This window comes from Pipistrellus hanaki (genome assembly GCF_964339955.1).
Source record: "Pipistrellus hanaki genome assembly, chromosome: 7".
In the NCBI taxonomy this organism is placed as follows: Eukaryota; Metazoa; Chordata; class Mammalia; order Chiroptera; family Vespertilionidae; genus Pipistrellus; species Pipistrellus hanaki.
Window position 1 is genome coordinate 1,984,741 of NC_140509.1, and position 13,070 is coordinate 1,997,810.

At 44.9% G+C, this 13,070-nt stretch overlaps 1 long non-coding RNA gene and 1 pseudogene across 2 annotated transcripts; both read left to right on the forward strand.

The window, feature by feature from the left end:
• The first annotated feature begins 59 nt into the window (after positions 1-59).
• LOC311626106 lies at positions 60-12,825 on the forward strand. The gene is made up of 4 exons (XR_014795638.1): positions 60-609; positions 1,288-1,407; positions 1,515-1,553; positions 11,153-12,825. It is a non-coding gene; the product is annotated as an uncharacterized lncRNA (long non-coding RNA).
• LOC311626055 (small ribosomal subunit protein uS2-like) lies at positions 5,955-6,972 on the forward strand (annotated as a pseudogene). The gene has a single exon. The product of its transcript is annotated as a small ribosomal subunit protein uS2-like (transcript).
• Positions 12,826-13,070: the final 245 nt, after the last annotated feature.

Consider the following 13,070-nt stretch of genomic DNA (forward strand, 5'->3'; position numbering starts at 1 on the left):
GGGAAGCCCGGAGCCGCGGCCTGCGCGCCGCGGCGGGGCTCGGGGCGGGGCGCCCGAGGAACCGAAACCGAAGCCCCTCCGTGAGCGTCGGGTGCCCGGCGGCTGCCCGCGCGCCCGGCGCCCCGGGCTGGCCTCTGCCCTCACGTGGCTCAGCTCGCTCCGGGCGCAGGCGGGCGGGCGTCAGCCGGCAAACACGGCAGGGGACCGTCTGCAAAGACGAGCTGTTTCCGAGCCGGCGGTGATGAGGGAGGGCTTTACACAGAACACCCTCCAGCCGGCGCCAGCCCGTCCCCACCGGGCCGACGGGGACACAGGCGCAGCGGCTGGGGGCTGGGCCGGTCAGGGGGCCGCTTCCCTCCGCGCTGCCTCCGGGACCGCATGGCGCCGGGCACTGGCTCCCGGGCCCCGCCGCCCCGCCCGGGAAGCCCACGGCCGCCGGTCCACCTGCAGCCGGCCCGCCGCCGGGTGGCCCTGACCGGGAACCGGCATTACGACCCCGTCTCCCCAGCCAGCTGGCGGCTCGCTGGGAAGGTTCTCGGTCAGCAAGTTCCTGCCGCTGAGGTTTGACGGAGCCCCCTGTGAGGGCACAGGTGGCCCGCCTCCCGCGGGGTAAGGGGAGGGGGGTGGAGAGGGGAGCTCGGGGTCCTACACCTTAAAATCTGCGCCCCCCCTCCCCACAGGGGCGAAGGGATTTGAAGTGAATAGTCAGTGTTATCGCCTGGTGGTAGACATTCAGAATATCTCCGGGCGGGATTTTCAGAAGAAACCCACTCCCCTGCTTTACCTCCTGTCCAGCAGTGGTGTTAGGGACAGAAACAGAATATTGGGGAGCAGCTATACTTATACTAGCCACGCTCCGTCACCTGCTTAAGGAATGTGGTCTCTTGTTCAAATTAAAAACTCAATTTGTATTTGGAGTCTAAAATCTGTAATAAGAAATGAAACCCCGCTGCCGAAACCACCTCTGGTGCCGAGAAATTCAAAGGTGGCAGGAGAAGAAGGGCTATCCGCTCTCCCACAATAAGATTTCTTAAAGTTTTGTTTAAAAAATTATAGAAGAACTCGCTGGGAAATGAAAAATTTGGCAAAGATAAGCTTAGGTGCTACTAATTACCTCGGAAATCGAAAAAGGAAAAAGTTTAAGATCTGTCTTTATTAAGCATAAAAAGAAATTCGGTCAGATCTGTTACTGAAAACTTTCCCCCAAAGCAAGCAGGTTGTGGGGGAAGGGAGACATGTGATATGGACACCCACTCTCCCATATGTAATTTAAAGTCTCTTTTCTAGCCGAGACCGGTTTGGCTCGGTGGATACAGCAGGTGTCGGCAACCTACGGCTCCAGAGCCGCATGCTGCTCTTTTGAAGCTTTACCGCTCCGACAACTTGCAAGCCTGTGTGAAAATGAAGGTAACGTCTTACAACCCTGATGTGCTGACACTGCACTGAGGTTTAGCTATTAATTTGCAAAAATATATTTTACATTGTTAAGTGAAAAAGTCCTTTTTTTTCTTCAGATTGACAGCTAACTGCACGATCCTGTATATAGCATTAAGGTAAGAAACAACATATGCAGTATTATATTTGTTTTAAATGTCGCAATGGTTTTGCGGCTCCCAGGTTTTTTTTTTCCTTTGGAAACGGATCCAAGTGGCTCTTTATGTCTTAAAGGTTGCAGACCCCTGGGATAGAGCGTTGGCCTGCGGACTGAAAGGTCCCAGATTCGATTCCGGTCAAGGGCATGTACCGTGGTTGCGGGCATGTCCCCGGTGGGGGGTGTGCAAGAGGCAGCTGGTCGATGATTCTCTCTCATCGATGTTTCTAACTCTCCCTCTCTCTTTCTCTCTGTAAAAAATCAATAAAATATATTTAAAAAATAAAATTAAAAAAAATAAAGTCTCTTTTTTAACCATGAAAAAGTTTTTAAAAATTTAGAAATGGGTCTGGGATTTCTGTGCCCGCGTAAAGAGGGAAAGCTAGTTTGGAAAAAATGCACACATAATCTGACTTTGGATTTTATTTTATTTTTTTTAAATATATTTTGTTGATTTTTTACAGAGAGGAAGGTAGAGAGAGAATTAGAAACATCGATGAGAGAGAATCATTGATCAGCTGCCTCCTGCACACCCCTACTGGGGATGTGCCGCAACCAAGGTACATGCCCTTGACTGGAATCGAAGCTGGGACCTTTCAGTCCGCAGGCCGACACTCTATCCACTGAGCCAAACCGGTCTTGGCTGACTTTGGATTTTAATAAAGTCTTAAGCTGGACTTGACTCTTTATAAGGGCTACAGAAATGAAAAACCCGGAGAAAAAGATGGCAGCTGGAAGGACGGAGCGGAGAGGAAGTGAGTGAGGGTATGAAAGGACAGCGTGTGGATATGCATGGGGTGCGCGAGGGAGGGAGGGAATTCTCCCAGGAGCAGCCGGAGCTGGCAGACAGCCTCTCCTTCACAAGGAGAGACTGCCACCGCTGCGGGCACTCCCCCAACGGCAGGACTCCAGCACCAAGCCCACACCATCTTGAAGGCCTTTTTTAGGAACTCATCAACACCACAAACTGTGGTGTTGAGTGGAACTGCCACTCAACCCAGCTCCTACTCCAGCCAATATCCTGCTACCCCAGCTGCAAACCCTCGGACCCTGGGACCTCCACCTCCAAAGACACACCTTTCGGCAGCTAAAACAACTACGAGACCATGTGGATTTCTGCAACAGAGAGGAACTGACAGGACTGCTCCAGCCATGAAGACAGAAGAGAAACATCTTGAGAGGTGGACAACGCTGACAACGCATTGCCAGACCAGCAGACGGCAGCTGTGCGTCACTGAAGGATGCCCAGGACCAAACCAGAGAGGGTCGGACCTGCATCATCCACCAACCAGATCTGAAATAGCATAGCTGACATGTACACATAAGGAACTGTTTGACATTGAAATTGGGACTCAAAAGAACTGTTGGCCCAGAATGGAACTCACTACAGACTGATTCATTTGCCTCTCAGCATAACCATTATGGTTTGTCTCATTTTCGGTTCTTTTAAGTGTTTTTCTTGTATCACATGATCTCACACATCTAGGGGAAATAGTGAACAACATGAACTGATTAATAAAAACAGACCCATAGGACAAGGAAGCATTGATCAGACTGTCAAACCTCAGAGGGAAGGTAGGGGAGGGGAGGGGAAAGGGGGAGAGATCAACCAAATGACTTGTGTGTACGCATATGAGCCTAATCAGTGGTCATGGACAACAGGGGGGGTGGGGACATATGTGGGGAGGGGTTTGGGATGAGAATGGGGGGATGAGGACAATTATGTGATACCTTAATAAAATAAAATTTAAAAAAGAAAGAAATGAAAAATCCAAGACTGTTTTTCCCTAAGAAAAATGGCAGATTTGAGCCAAAAAGAAAAAATTCAGGCTAGGTTCAAGTTGTAACATGATTTGCATTTCCATAATAAAGAGTAGTTTTTAAAATGCTAATGAAGTACGTAAAAAAGTTAACTTTTAGACCTTCAAGAAAATCAGTAAGTTGTCTGTTACAAAAATTGCCAAAGAAAATGCTTTAAAATAATTAGAATTGGATTTGAATCTCAAAGAAATTGTTGAAAAATGTAAAGATCTAAAGCAGCACAGGAAGGCTCCCTTTGTTAATGGAGAGAGGTGGTCACCCTTCCCCCAGCAGACAGGTAAACTGGTTTCCTCCAGGAGCCATCTTTAAGGAATGTGGAGCGTTTGAAATCAGTCTTCTCAGGACAAAGAATATGTTCGTTTGCATTTAAATGGCTACAACTTTGCTAGCTGCCCTTCCCTGAGCAGAAAAAGTTATGGTCCTTTTAAAAAGTCAAGCAGGAGAACGAAGATGGCGACATAGGTAAACCTAATCTGCTACCGTGCATAACAATTCAAATATACAACTATAAAATAAAACATTGCCCGAAACCCAAGGGAAATCTGGCTGAAAGGAAGCCCTACAACTAGACTGAGAAAGAGGAGAATTCAGGACACAAGCGCTGAAAAACAGGTAGGAGGGCGCAGACGCGATACGGGCTGTTGTGGGGTCGAACCCTGGGTTCAAAATAAGACCACCGGAGGCTGATTAAAAAAAAGCAGGCAAGGATTTATTGACTGGCCAGGACAGCCGGGAGAGCACCACATGCAGGTGGACTCCAAATGACTGCACCGTTTCAGGGTAGGCAGTCCCTTTTAAAGGTTCAAACCACAGGAATTTTCCTTTGTTCTAAATTCTAAATCCTAAAGACTAAATTCTAAAGACTGGGGACAGCCCGCAGGGTCGGTTCCCACTCACATCCTGCTGGACATTGGAATGTGGCCCTATCTTGCAATAGCGATAACACAGAAGCAGAGCTCAGCGGTTAGACTCTAAAGGTTATCTACAGTTCCTATCCCTGAAGCTACTGAGTCAGTGGGAATCAATCTCCTGTGGTCCTGGTCCCAGGCAAGGGAAAATTGCCTTAGCCTCCAGGTCTTCCCTGGAAGCTGAGGTAAGTACCCTGTGTTTTATTCAGATGCAAGAGCCAGACTTAGCAGGGTTAAAATTCAAACAGCAGTTTTTACCAAAGTATGATTGCCACTCTATTTCACGGGCTGGCAGCGGATCCCGGCTGGCAGAGGGCGTTGCTTTCTTCAACCCGAAGAGAGACAAGCTCACGATCTCTCTGAAATCCAGTTTCTGGGAAGAGGCTTGACTGTCTGCCATTGGGTCGGAAAGTGAGGCTGCCTGGCTTGCAGAGCTTTGATCAAGAATATTTGTTTGCTCTGCTGTGGTGCAAGACGTGGGGAGACGCTGAGACACGGATCGGAGAGGCGGCTGACGGGCAGCCATTGCTGTTGGCCACGCCCCAGCCTAGTGATGCCCTGAGACTCCTCCTTAAGACTCTGCCCTTCACAGCACACCCAAGCTCCAAGCAGCAGCTTTTGCATACGAATGGCCCTCTCAGTTGCAGTTTAAACTAGCAAAGGAGGAGAGGACTGTGGTTCATGCTGTAGCTCCTCAGAGTGCAGTTGCTGAACCGCAACCATTGGAGATCCAGAAGCCAGTGTTCCTAGTGCTCAGTTTTAACCCCTCACACCCTTGAGTGACACATTCGGGAGGTGGCCTCAGTGAGCACCAAAGCCCCACTGAAACAAAGCGTGTCTCCAGCACAGAAGTTCTTCCTTTACAGACACAGTGGGTCCTCACAGACAACTGGCCTGGAGTCAGTTCCTCCCAGAGTACCAACAGCAAACAAGGCTTAATTACACCAAGACTTTGCACTCAGCCCACAAAGGGATATAGCAAAAGCGACCACCTCAGGTGATTGGGAAAGCTGAGCTTCCTATAGGTCACCGACCACACAAAGCCACTCCATCAAAACAGGGAGGCAGGCAAAATGAGACAGAAGCATGACACGAATGGGAGAGATGGAGGAGAGTAAACTACTGGACGACACACAGTTCAAAATGACATTTATAAGGTTACTCAATAATCTTCTAAAAACCTTTTAGAAACTTGATGAGACCTCCAAGAATCTTAGTGAGACCTTCAAAGACCTTAATGAGAATACCAAAAATATGGGCCAAGACCGGTTTGGCTCAATGGATAGAGCGTCGGCTTAGGGACTGAAAGGTCCCAGGTTCGATTCCAGTCAAGGGCATGTACCTTGGTTGAGGGCATATCCCCAGTGGGGGGTGTGCGGGAGGCAGCTGATCGATGATTCTATCTCATCAATGTTTCTAACTCTATCCCTCTCCCTTCCTCTCTGTACAAAATCAATAAAATATATTTTAAAATAAATAAATAAATAAATAAAAATATGGAAATGGACCAGCCAGAAATTAAACATACACAGTCTGAAATAAAGAATATATAGAAACTCAACTATAGATCAACGTGCCCCAAGAATCAAACCAAAGATCTGGAATATAAGAAAGCAAAAATCGCTTTCCGCACTACCCAGGAAGGGCTCCATACGGCGTTGTTCTCGGTTCCCACGTAACTTAAAGGGAAACTTCACAATGTCCGGAGCACTTGATGTCCTGCAAATGAAGGAGGAGGATGTCCTCAAATTCCTTGCAGCAGGAACCCACTTAGGTGGCACCAACCTTGACTTCCAAATGGAGCAGCACATCTACAAGAGGAAAGCGATGGCATCTACATCATCAATCTGAAGAGAACCTGGGAGAAGCTTCTGCTGGCAGCTCGGGCCATTGTTGCCATTGAAAACCCAGCTGACGTCAGTGTCATATCGTCCAGGAATACTGGCCAGCGAGCTGTGCTGAAGTTTGCTGCTGCCACTGGAGCCACTCCTATTGCCGGCCGCTTCACCCCTGGAACCTTCACCAACCAGATCCAGGCAGCCTTCCGGGAGCCAAGACTTTTGGTGGTGACTGACCCCAGGGCTGACCACCAGCCTCTCACAGAGGCGTCTTATGTTAACCTGCCCACCACTGCTCTGTGTAACACAGACTCTCCTCTGCGCTACGTGGACATTGCCATCCCTTGCAACAACAAGGGGGCTCACTCAGTGGGTCTGATGTGGTGGATGCTGGGAAGTACTACGCATGCGTGGCACCATCTCCCGTGAACACCCGTGGGAAGTCATGCCTGATCTGTACTTCTACAGAGATCCTGAGGAGATTGAAAAGGAAGAGCAGGCCGCTGCTGAAAAGGCTGTGACCAAGGAGGAGTTTCAGGGTGAACGGACTGCGCCTGCTCCTGAGTTCACTGCTGCGCAGCCTGAGGTCGCAGACTGGTCTGAAGGCCTGCAGGTGCCCTCTGTGCCCATTCAGCAGTTTCCTACTGAAGACTGGAGAGCTCAACCTGCCACTGGAGACTGGTCTGCAGCCCCCACTGCTCAGGCTACTGAGTGGGTAGCCACAACCACTGAGTGGTCCTAAGCTGTTCGTCCACAAATTCTTAGCAGAACGGAAATAAGGTTGATGGAAAATAAAGTTTCTTAAAAAAAAAAAAAAAAGAAAGAAAAGAAAAGAAAGCAAAAATCACCCAACCAGAGAGGCAAAAAGAAAGAAGAATCCAAAAGTGTGAGGATAGCATAGGAGCCCCCAGGACTGCTTAAAGCGTACCAACATCCGGATTTTTGGGGTCCCAAAGAAGAGAGCGAGCAGGATACTGAAGGCCTTCTGGAAGAAATAATGACAGAAAACTTTCCCTACCTGGTGAAAGAAATAGACCTATAAGTTCAGGAAGCGCACAGAACCCCAAACAAGAGGAATCCAAAGAGGATCACACCAAGACACATCATAATTACAGTTTGGCTCAGTGGATAGAGCGTGGCCTGCAGACTGAAAGGTCCCAGGTTCAATTCTGGTCAAGGGCATGTACCTTGGTTGCCGGCACATCCTCAGTACAGAGTGTGCAAGAGTCAGCTGATCGATGTTTCTCTGTCATCAATGTTTCTAACTCTCTATGCTGCTCTCTTCCTCTCTGTAAAAAAATCAATAAAATATATATTTAAAAAAATAAAGTAAAAAATAAAGTAAAATGCCAAGGGCAAAAGACAAAGAGAAAATCTTACAAGCAGCAAGAGAAAAACAGCTAGTTAACTACAAAGGAATACCCATACGACTGTCAGTTGATTTCTCAACAGAAACTATGCAGGCCAGAAGGGAATGGCAAAAAATATTCAAAATGATGAACAATAAGAACCTACAACCAAGATTACCCAGCAAAGCTATCATTCAGAATTGAAGGTCAGATAAAGAGCTTCACAGACAATAAAAAGTTAAAGGAGTTTATCAACACCAAACAAGGATTACATGAAATTTTATAGGGTACTCTTTAAGAAGAGGAAGAAGAAAAGGTAAAGGTAAAAAGGTATGAACAACAAAAAGACATCAAATACATTCCTACCAACAAGTGAATCTAAAAATCAAGTGAATAAAAAATCTGAAGAACAAAATGGACTGGTGAATACATTAGAATCAGGGACATAGAAAGGGATTGGACTAACAATTCTCAGGGGTAAGGGGTCTGAGGGGTGCGGGAAGAGATTGGACAAAAATCTTCCACCTATGGATGAAGACAGTGGCGAGGGTAAGGGCATGGGGTGGGGTTTGGAATCAGGTGGAGGGAAGCTATTGGGGGGTGGGAGAAGAGGAACACCTGTAATAATCTGAACAATAAAGACATTATTATTATTTTTTTTTTTTAATGATAGATGGGGGGGAAAAAAAAAGTCAAGCAGCTAGGCTGGGCCTGCTAATCTAATAAAGAGAATTGATTCTGTGATATCAACCAAATTTTTAATATAAAGACCAGTTTAAATATAATAGATATCTTAAGATAATTATAAAAAGATATTATAATCTTTAAATCATATATAGATATATATTTTATGGGGTTTTTTCCAAGTTAAAATTTCAAGGCTTTTTTTTTTTTTCTTTTTTTTTTTTAATATATTTTATTGATTTTGTACAGAGAGGAAGGGAGAGAGATAGAGAGTTAGAAATATCGATGAGAGAGAGTCATCGATCAGCTGCCTCTTGCACACCCCCTACTGGGGATATGCCCGCAACCAAGGTACATGCCCTTGACCGGAATCAAACCTGGGACCTTTTAGTCCGCAGACCGACGCTCTATCCACTGAGCCAAACCGGTTTCGGCTTACTTATAAATGTTTAAGGTTTTGGCCTCTAAGGAGGGCAAAATATTTCTTAAAATCCAACAGCAAAATTTTAAGACGAAATTTAAAATAAAAGACCATAGCCTGCAGGAGGTGGGGCAACATTTGCAGCTTGTGAATCAGACGTAAACATTTACTAAATTTGCTTTGCTTTGCCTTTTCAATAAAAAATACTTACTTAAATTACTTAAATATATTAGCTTTTTAAAACATAATCAAGGTCTCATATAAATTAAGTTAAATGAAAAGCCAATATTTTTATAAACAAATAAATTCTAATAAAGCCACCAGAAGCAGCTAGTGAGATTTCTGTTTGCCTGCAATATAATTTTGACTATCTTTTAGATATTTTGGTTTGCTCTTCCCTTGTTTGCTGTGAGAATAAAAAACAAAAAACATCGTTTCTATCAAAGAACAGTTTAGAAAGCCACCATGATGGCCACATGGCTTGCCACTCCCATGAGGGCCGCCATCTTGAAACAGCAAAGGCCGACCCCTTCCTTTGAATAAGCTTTGAATAAGCAGATGTCTTTGTAAGCAATTTAATTAAGTCTTTTTTTTAAATATATTTTTATTGATTTTATACAGAGAGGAAGGGAGAGAGATAGAGAGTTAGAAACATCGATGAGAGAGTCATCGATCAGCTGCCTCTTGCACACCCCCTACTGGGGATATGCCTGCAACCAAGGTACATGCCCTTGACCTGAATGGAACCCGGGTCCCTTCAGTCCCCAAGCCGACGCTCTATCCATTGAGTCAAACCGGTCTCTTCTAAGAAAGTTACTGAGACCTCCCATGATCTCTCTGTATATGCAAATTAACCAAAGGGGATACTTTAAAATATAATTATAAATTTAATAAAAAGGAGAAATTTAAAAATTTTGAATTATCTTCCACTAATATTTACAGTGTAAACTAAAGATTGTTAAAGTATTAAATCTGACAGTAAAATAGTAGTCAATTTTATTGTAATAAGATTTTTTGTGTGATATGGTTATTCGGATGCTTGGCCCAGTGTTCAAGCAGCAGCCCCGTAGGTTGGTTGGTGTAAAGAAAGACAAAAATTTTAAAATAAAACTTTCTGTAGCCTGAAAATTATTTTGGAAGGAAAAAGAGAGGTTTCCTTCAAACATCTTAAGAATTGTAATTAAAAGTAAAGTCAAGCCGAAGCTGGTTTGGCCCCGTGGTAGAGCGTTGGTCTGCAGACTGAAAAGTCCTAGGTTCGATTCCAGTCAAGGGCAGTGTACATTGGTTTCGGGCACATCCCCAGTGGGGGGTGTGCAGGAGGCAGCTGGTTGATATTTCTCTCTCATCAACGTTTCTAGCTCTCTATCTCTCTCCCTTTCTCTCTATAAAAAATCAATAAAATATATTTAAAAAAATAAAAAAAGTAAAGTAAATACATTTGGCCTCATAAACTAAAGTAAATAATTTGTGTTTTTGTCTCTCTGACAAAGTTTATGTAAAATTAAAGACTAATTACAGAAGTTTAATTAATGTCATTTATTGGCCATAATCTAGGACAGTGTTTCCCAAACTTCTCTCATGATGAGAATCACCTGGTAGAGTTGTTAAAACACAGATTCCTGAATCCCAACTAAGAAGTGCTAAACTAGAATTTTTGGGAACATATAGGTAAAATTGTATACTTAACTAGTGCTCTAAGACAGATTTTATATACAGAGCACTAAGTTAGGTATGCAATTTTACCTATATGTTCTCAAAAATTCTAGTTTAGCACTTCTTAGTTAGGATTCAGGAATCTGTGTTTTAACAACTCCACCAGGTGATTCTCATCATGAGAGAAGTTTGGGAAACACTGATCTAGGACAAGTGAAGTTAAAAAATAAGCTTTATTTCAGATTAAGTTAAATTGGATAATTGAAGTAAATGAATATTCATGAAAACTTAATTGTACTGGACAAAAAACGGTTCCTGAAGTATTAACTAAAATTTTTATTGATGTTTTATCTCATAGTAAAATTGCCAGACATGCTATGAATTCAAAGTAGTAATATTTCTGTACAAAAAATTAAAATTAAAAGTTATCAAGATTGCATTGCAAGATTTCCAAAAGCCTCCTAATAAAGGTCCCAGGTTCAATTCCGGTCAAGGGCATGTACCTTTGTTGTGGGCACATCACCAGTAGGGGGTGTGCAAGAGGCAGCTGATCGGTTTCTCTCTCATCGATGTTTCTAACTCTCTATCCCTCTCCCTTCCTGTCAATAAAAAAATCATATATATATATATTAAAAGGGGGCAAAATAGAATTATATCCTGTAAGAGAAATACTTTGTGAGTAAATTGCATCAAGAAAATTTTTACTTTGGAAAATTAATTTTCATTTGTAATGCTGATAGCAAGACATCCATGGAGAAATCACATGGTGTCAAAATAAGCCAAAGGAAAATTGTTTGGGCAGAAAATGAAAAGGGATCCCAAGTCTAATTTATAGAAAAAGATTTCTTTATTAACCTTTGGTCAAGAATATATTTGTGTATTTCCAGAAAAACCTCTCCAGGCCTGTGCGGCAGCGGTTCCAGAGAGAGGCTAGCCAGACTGCTCCAGCCATGAGGATAGGAGGGGAGACAGCACAGAATGGAAGACAGTGAGGACACCTTGCCATGCTAGCAGTCAGCAGGTATGCGTCACTGCAGGTTGCTCAGGACCAAGCCATAGAAGGTCAAACCAAGGTGCATTGCCACCATTTGTCCACCATCCAGAACTGAAATATTGCTGACATGTACACATAAGGAACTTTTGGACATTGAAATTGGGACTCAAAACTGTTGGACATTGAATTGGGACTCAAGAAACTGTTGGCCCGGAAAGAAACTCACTACAGACTAATTCATTTGCCTCTCAGCATAACCACAATTGCTTGTCTCATTTTTGTTCTCATATGTTGATTTCTAGTCTGCAGATGCAAGATGTTTTAAGGAAAAGAAATAGGGGAGATGTTGGAGGCCACCCATTGGCTTCTCTAGCAGAAAGAAGTGGACCAAGAACCCAGAAAGCTGGTCAACCTTGAGGCTCTGGCAAGGGTTAGAGCCAAGCACCCACTGTGTGGTGGAGACAAAGGGAGCTGAAGCAACTTCCACCTTTTAGTCTCATGTAAGTCCTCGCTGATGGGCTATCACCAGCTCTTCCTGGAATTGCCTTCCTAAGGGCTATGGATGTACCCAGACCTCAATAAAAAGGACAGCAAGGCCAGAGCAAAGCAGAGTCCTCTCTTAGGCTTCCGCCTGGCCCCCAATTCTCAAATTATTTTCTTGTCGAGTCTCTTTCATTTGTGTGCGCCTCCTCCAAAACCCGAACCCTGAACCTGAACCCTGAGCCATGCAGGATGCGGGGGTACACTCGCAACTGGAGCCCAATGTGAGGAGATCATATTCGCACCAATATAAGCAGCTGGCTCATGGTAGGGGGAGAGCAGATGTTTGTGGATGACCTGTTCTCCCATGCCGGGATAAACGCTCATATAGGATTCAACTCTGTCTCTGCTTAATTGGCTCAAGTAGGGACGGGCACGAGGACCGATGCATTATCTGGTCACAGTGTGACTCTCAGCCCCTGGTCTCTGGCGGGAGGTGTTTGGACCTCACCCTATTCCACGGGACTCTGGCTGCCTGGTCTCTGTTAGGTCACATCAAAAAGTGAACCGATCCCATGCCTTCCCAGCAACACTGACCTTTAGGCCACTTCACAACCCACATTCCCTTTCGGCTTAGACTACATTCCACCTGCTAAAACCATTCTCTTTTCCCTCTGGATTTTCCCAGGATCCAGATCTGCCCAGAGTTCCCCACCGAAAAAAGCCCACCTAAAGTTCTTTAAAACCTCTGACCTCCACCCCTGGGGACTGGCACCATTTGGGGCTCAGCCCTGGGTTTCCGATGACATAATAAATTCATATTTCTTTACCCCTTTCAGCCTCATGCTTTCCTCCTTCGGGGTTGTAGAAAAGGGTGTGTTTAAAATGTTCCTTAAGAGGCTGAAACTGGTTTGGCTCAGTGGATAGAGCGTCAGCCTGCGGAATGAGGGGTTCCGGGTTCGATTCTGGTCAAGGGCATGTACATTGGTTGCAGGCACATTCCCAGTAGGGGGTTTGCAGGAGGCAGCTGGTTGATGTTTCTCTCTCATCGAGGTTTCTAACTCTCTATTCCTCTCCCTTTCTCTCTGTAAAAAATCAATAAAATATATATTTTTTTAAGTTAAAAAAAATGTTCCTTAAGAGGAAACTAATCCGTTTTCTCCCAATCCCTAAGAGGCACTTCCCCCGCCCACAGATCATGCTGTGCACCCTCCTGCATAGAGTTCCTCTCCTGCTTAAAATTCTCCCTCCCAGGCCACTGTAGAGAACGGAGGCCTCTGCAGGGACTGAGGGGCTGTGGATCCTCTTGCACCTCCTCCTTCCCAGTGCTT